The following is a 7,345-nucleotide window of genomic DNA, read 5'->3' on the forward strand; positions in this document are numbered from 1 at the left end:
TCCTACGTTTGGCATATAGGATATGTATATATTTTCTTTGGGAATTTTATATGACATCTTTGGTTTTGGTGGCATGGATATATGTGACAATGCAATTTTAATAAGTTTTGCATCATCACATTACTACTATCACTGCGCGACACTGATGTGGTGCCCGTGTGTAGCGTAATGGACTGAAGCCTTCTGGCACAATATTGATGCTTTTTATGGTGCATATGATATGTGCCATATTTAGTTGACTCTGAGTCCGCCCAGTATCAAGCCTGACCTGAGTGGAGTTTGTTTATGATATTTTTTGTTTGTTTAGAGCCTATGTGGGCTACATGGAATATGCCTTATCATGTATTTTGCATGCATATGTGGATGTGGAGTGAACATATTTTTTATTAAGTTCTTCTTTACCTATATCACTACTAACATCGCGTAGCACTAAGCTAATGCCCGCGTGCGTCGGAGATAATGACCACGGGTAGCCTAACCGACTCCCCCTGGCTCTTCAAGAAATTATTGGGCCGGTCGAGCCTTCAAGCACCCAAAGCACAGGGCCGCCTTCCCCTGGCCGACTATCCCACAGACCGACTACTGGAAGATGGCCCGGCCCTAAAAACCCTCCCGAAGAGAGCCACAAGATGGCCGACTCCAAGGAGCCGGCCGCAAGAAGACCGGCTCCCGGCAAGCGGCCAAGATCGCATCCTCAAGGGCTGCACCCACATAACGGTGACGAGACGGGGCGTGGCTACAGTACAGCCTGCCACCCCCGAATCCCGGAGCACGCGTGGCCACAGTGCGCCGTACGGATCGGCCATCCCCCGTCCGGCGTGGCACTGTTGCCATGTTGACCATGACGCCACCCATGACAGGCTGTCAGTACGGCCCGCGGGCGGCGGGCCCCTTCGGCCAGAGAGACGCTCGAAGGCGGCCAAGCCTCCCCCAGTCGGCCTGGGGTGTAGCCGGCTCCCAATAGCCGGCTACCTCCCTTCCTCGAAGTATGTGCATCATTAAGGAGACAAGACGAGGTAATGCTACAGTGAGAGCCCGCCAGGCGGCGGCACTGTAGCCATGCTTACCTCGGCAAAGCCCTCGTCATCAGGGGCGAGGCTACAGTAACTAGCCGCCGGCAAGACCCCCAGGTGGTGGGGCCGGCCTGTCGGCCAAGAGGCCGGCAGTCGACGGGACCCACCAGTCGGCGGGCCCCAGCGGCCGGCGGAGAAGCCGGCGAATACAGACACTGACGGCTAGGACCCACGTCCAGCCGGATTACCATTGCACCCCTGGGGGTGGGCCTATATAAACCCCCGGGGCACCCATGCAAAGGGTTGATCTCTTAGAGTTTTAGACACCACATAAAGAGAAAAGGAGAGCTAGCCTTGCCCTTCTTCTTCCTCTAGCCAAACAGCTCAAGGAGCCACTTGTAGCCACTTGTGTTGATCTAGTGATCATGCGGAGACCCCGCAGAGCAGGACTAGGGGTGTTATCTCCACGAAGAGCCCCGAACCTGGGTAAGATTCGCCGGCGTGCATGTCTTCGCCTTATCTCGTTTCCAGGCACCGGCGATGTCTTACTGGCTCCCACAATGATAAGACACCCGTTGGCATATGTCGCACCTACCACCCGACATTTGGCGCCCACCGTGGTGCCAGGTGCACCGTCGTCCGGAGACCTGTTCTGGACGGGAACCCTTTTCCTTCCCAGCGAGCGTAGCCAGCCCGGCACGCCCGATGGCGCTTGCCCCAACATGCTGCAAGGCGTCGACGACGCCTGCGCGGCGAGCTGCCTCGCCGATCTTCTTGGTGAGGCTCGCATCTCCGACGAGCCTGCGTCCGACGCACGCACAGACTGCCCCGAGAGCCGCCTCGTCAGCCTCCTCGACCAGCTTCACGTCTCCAGCGAGCTTGCTGTGGACTTGGAGTCGGTCGGTTCCACCAACCCGATGCTTGTCGACTCCGACACGGCATCGCTTGACGCCTTCCCCACCAACATGGTAATCATCGACGACCCTCTTCCTCGAGCCGACAGTGGCAGCAACGCTGTCACCGAGGTGTTGGTCATCAGCCACGGCGCCGCCTCGGGCGAGAACGCCCACGACGCCCTACAAGCGGCACTACACGACTTGTCCGCCCCCATCCCGGCCGACGCCGATGCCGAGACACTGGAGGCACGCCGCCTTGCCCTCACCGCGGAGGGCCAGAAGATAGCATCCATGAGACGCCTCACTGAGGCTCACCAGCACGAAGTCGACCGCGCCGCCTTTGGTACGCCGCCTCCTGGTGGGCCGAGCTGAGCCGGCATCATCAAGAAGCGCGATGCAGCCATCGCCAGCATGCTAGGAGCAGACCGCCCAGTCTACGCCACGCCACTCGAGAACCTGCGTGCCACTCAGGCGGTCGTAGACGAGCTGAACGGGCTGGGGGCCGACGAGCTCCCCTACATGACTAGACGCATCCAGCAGCTGATCGACGCGGCCGCAGAGCGGCATGAAGCCAGCGCCCGCGCTGGAAGTCCTCCCCCATGCCGAGAGCACGTCGCGACATCCCGGACGCCGACTACACACGGCGCCCGCGCGAGAAAAGACAAGGATCCGGCTCCTAGCCGCAGTCGGACTCGGCTCACCATCGAGCGCGACGTAGAAGGCCGCCCCCGAGCTGTGGAATGACGAGGCGATCCGCCTCCTCCCCCGCCTCGTGGGGAGAGATATCCCACCCCGCTGCCTGTTACGCATCCGACTCTCGGCGGCCGACTAGGCCACCGTGAAGGAGTCGGCGAGAATGTCGCACGCCACCGGATCGACCGCCTAGCGCGATCCCTGGCGTTAGAAGAAGAAGATGATGTCGGCCCGCCTTGCTTTGGCCCCCGCATCCGCGACGAACCCTTCCCCAAAGGGTTCTCGCTCGCAAGAGACACGCCAAAATACAACGGCTCCGTGAAGCCGGAAGACTGGTTGATCGATTACTCCACCGCAGTCCGCATAGCGAACGGCAACAGGCGCGTTGCCGTGAAGTACGTCCCGCTCATGCTTCATGGCATGGCACACATTTGGTTGAACAGCCTCAAGCCCTATAGCATCAACAGCTGGGTAGACTTCACGGAAGTCTTCATCCGCAATTTCACCAGCACATACAAGCGGCCTCCCAAGCTCCGCCAGCTCTCCTTGTGCGTCCAAGGGCCCAGCGAATCAACTCGCGACTACCTCACGTGTTGGGCCGAGCTCCGCAACTCCTGCGAAGGGGTGCACGAGGTTCAAGCCATAGAGTACTTCACTGCCGGGTGCCGAGAGGGCACCCTCCTCAAGCACCGGCTCCTCTGCGACGAGCCGACTACCCTCGACGAGCTGCTGATCATAGCAGACAAGTACGCCACGGCCGACTCTTCAATGAAGACCGAGCTTTGAGTGGATGCCTCTAGAAAGGTGCTCGCTCCGGCTCCCAAGATGCCGGCTGGTGACTCCAATCGACGCCCTTACCAGAACGATAACAAGCGCAAGGCCCCTATGCCGCCTTCCACCAGTCGGCAAGTAGCCACAGTCGAAGACGAACAACCTGAAGAGCGGCCCATGCCCAAGAAGCAGAAGGGCGGCAGGGCGGCTTGGCAGCCGACTTTCTCCTACGAGCAAACCCTTGATGCCCCCTGCAAGTTCCACAGCGGCGCGAAGCCGTCCAACCACACGACTCGGAAGTGCCATTGGCTCACGCGGATCTCCAAAGGCGAAGGGCTGGTGCCGCCTCCACCTGCTGGCCCGCCACCTCCAGCCCCTCAGCAGCCGGCTGCTCGACCAGCAGTCGGAGCCATTCAAGACGAGTTCCCGAACGAGCACGCCGCCTATGTCATCTTTACAAGCCAAACTGAAGATAGGCGCAGTCGGCGCCGACAACACCAAGAAGTCAACGCGGTTGCCCCCAACAACCCAGAGTTTATGCATTGGTCTGAGAAGCCTATCAGCTGGAGCCGGGTCGATCACCCAGAGGTGATGCCGTCTCCCGGCTCTTATGCGTTGGTGTTAGACGCCACCCTCGCGACAGAAAGGCGAGCTGCCCGTTTCTCCCGTGTACTGATTGACGGTGGGAGCAGCATCAACATACTGTACCGCGACACCATGGAGAAGCTGAACATCAAGATGAAGCAACTCATGCCAAGCCGGACTGTGTTCCATGGCATTGTACCCGACCTGTCCTGCTCACCAATCGGCAAGATCAAGATGGACGTTTTCTTCGAAGACAAGGATCACTTCCGCCAAGAGCCAATCTGGTTTGAAGTGGTGGATCTAGAGAGCCCTTACCACGCGTTGCTTGGCCGACCTACCCTGACCAAGTTCATGGCTGTGCCCCACTACGCCTACCTCAAGATGAAGATGCCGAGTTCAAAGGGGATCATCACCATAGCCGGAGACTACAAGAAATCCTCCGAGTGTGCTGCAGCCAGCAGCCGGCTGGCCGAGTCCCTCGTGATTGCTGAAGAAAAGAAGATGCTGGACCGAGTCGTGGCCATGGCCGGCAAGCAGCCGGCCCTGTCCCCTGACCCCAAGGAATATGATGCTCAAGGCTCCTTCCAGCCGGCCAAAGAAACAAAGAAGATACCTCTGGACCCAGAGAACCCGGAGAGGTTTGCCGTGATTGGGTAAAACTTGGACAGCAAATAGGAAGGCGAGCTCGTCGATTTCCTCCGTGAGAATCGGGACATCTTTGCATGGTCCCCAAAGGACATGCCGGGTGTTCCGAAGGATTTCGCCGAGCACAAGCTACACGTTCGAGCAGACGCAAAACAAGTCAAACAACCTCCCCGCCGTCTGTCGGAGGAAAAGAGAATGATTGTGGGAGAAGAGATAGCCCGGCTTCTGGCAGCCGGCTTCATTATGGAGGTGTTTTTTCCAGAGTGGCTTGCCAACCCGGTCCTGGTGTTGAAGAAGAACAATAAATGGCGCATGTGTATAGATTACACCAGCCTCAACAAAGCCTGCCCCAAAGATCCGTTCGCCTTACCTCGAATCGATCAAGTGATAGACTCCACAGCCGGATGCGAGTTGTTTAGTTTCTTGGATGCTTACTCAGGCTACCATCAAATCAAGTTGGATCCAGCCGACCGCCTTCATCACACCATTCGGAGCTTTCTGCTACCTGACTATGACATTAGGCTTGAGAAACGCCGGTGCCACTTTTCAGCGTTGCATGCAGAAATGCCTCCTCAAGCAACTCGGCAGAAATGCCCACGTCTATGTAGACGATATTGTGGTGAAGACGGAGAAGCGCGGCACCCTGCTGGAAGACCTCAGAGAAACATTTGACAACTTGCGCCGGTTTCAGATCAAGCTCAACCCTGAGAAATGCGTGTTCGGAGTACCAGCCGGCCAGCTTCTAGGCTTCTTGGTTTCCGAACGCGGCATCGAGTGCAACCCAGTGAATATCAAGGCCATAGAGAGAATGGAGATTCCTACCAAGCTGTGAGACGTCCAAAAGTTTACCGGGTGCCTGGCCTCCCTGAACCGCTTCATCAGCCGGCTAGGAGAGAAGGCTCTCCCCTGTACCGACTCATGAAAAAGTCCACCCACTTCGAGTGGAACGACCATGCAGACCAAGCTTTTCACGAGTTGAAGAAGATGCTGACCACGCCACCTGTCTTGGCGGCGTCGACTGAGAAAGAGCCCATGCTCCTTTACATTGCCGCGACTAGCCGAGTGGTCCGCACAGTTATTGTGGTCCAACGCCTGGAAGAAGGCCAGGCTCAGTTAGTCCAGAGGCCGGTGTATTATTTGAGCGAAGTACTGTCCTCCTTGAAGCAAAACTACCCGCACTACTAGAAGATATGCTATGGAGTATACTTTGCTACCAAGAAGCTGAAGCCCTACTTTCAAGAGCATCCCATCACGGTCGTATGTACTGCCCCGCTTGACGAGATCATAGGCAGCCGGGATGCATCCGGCCAGGTGGCCAAGTGGGCCATTGCGCTGGCTCCTTACACGATCTTCTACCAGCCTCGCACCGCCATCAAGTCCCAAGCATTGGCCGACTTCCTTGTCGACTGGGCCGAGACCCAGTACCTACCGCTGGCTCCCGACTCCACTCATTGGCGGATGCACTTCGATGGATCCAAGATGCGCACTGGCTTGGGAGCCGGCGTCGTCCTCACCTCTCCCAAGGGCGAAAAACTCAGATACACATTGCAAATTCATTTTGCCGCCTCCAACAACGTGGCCGAGTATGAGGCGCTCATACATGGGCTCCGGCTAGCCAAAGAGCTCGGCATCCGCCGGATCCTGTGCTATGGCGACTCGGATCTGGTAGTCCAACAATCATCCGCCGACTGGGACGCCAAGGACGCAAACATGGCGAGCTACTGATTCCTCGTTCAGCAAATCAGCGGATACTTTGAAGGATGCGAGTTCCTCCATGTGCCACGGGCCGACAAAGAGCAAGCAGACGCCCTGGCACGAATCGGCTCCACCCGACAAGCTATACCAACCGGCGTCTCTCTCCAACGCCTCCTCAAACCGTCTCCAGAATCAGACTCCATCTTCGTACCGCCTGCCCCTGATGCAGTCGGATCCGACTTGGGGAACCCAGCAGGCGGCTTGGGGACTTTGACAGGCGGCCTGGGGACTGCCTAGTCGCACCCGACTCAGGGACTTCAGAACCCGGCCCGGGGACTGCAGCAGTCGGCCCGGGGACTGCAACAACACAGCAGGCGGTGGCCGACTCCAACTCTTCACCACCCAACCCACCCTGGTCGCAATAGCCGTATTGGCAATAGAAGAAGTCACAACTCCATCATGGGCCCAACCCATCCTCAACTTCCTGGTAAACAGAGAGCTGCCGGCTGACGAGATCTCGGCAAGACAAGTTCAACGCCGAGCCGGAGCATACACAATAATAAACAATGAACTCGTTAAGCGCAATGTCACTGGAGTCTTCCAGCGCTGCGTTGAGCCAGAGAAGGGCATAGCAATCCTCAAGGACATCCACCAAGGCGAATGCGGCCACCACGCGGCCTCAAGATCACTTGTCGCCAAAGCTTTCCGCCATGGGTTCTTCTGGCCGACTGCTTTGGAAGACGCCAAGGAATTAGTCAAATGCTGCAAAGGATGCCAAGTCTTCGGCTCTAAGCAACACCTGCCGGCTTCTGCACTCAAGACCATCCCCCTCACCTGGCCCTTTGCCGTCTGGGGATTGGATATGGTGGGCCCATTCAAGACGGCGTGCGGCGGCATGACACATCTGCTTGTCGCCGTGGACAAATTCACCAAGTGGATTGAAGCGAAGCCAATCAAGAAGCTGAATGGGCCGACTGCCGTGACATTCATCACAGATATCACCACCCGGGATGGCGTACCACACAGCATCATCACCGACAATGGCAC

The sequence above is a fragment of the Triticum aestivum genome, chromosome 3D (genome assembly GCF_018294505.1).
Source record: "Triticum aestivum cultivar Chinese Spring chromosome 3D, IWGSC CS RefSeq v2.1, whole genome shotgun sequence".
Classification (NCBI taxonomy): domain Eukaryota; kingdom Viridiplantae; phylum Streptophyta; class Magnoliopsida; order Poales; family Poaceae; genus Triticum; species Triticum aestivum.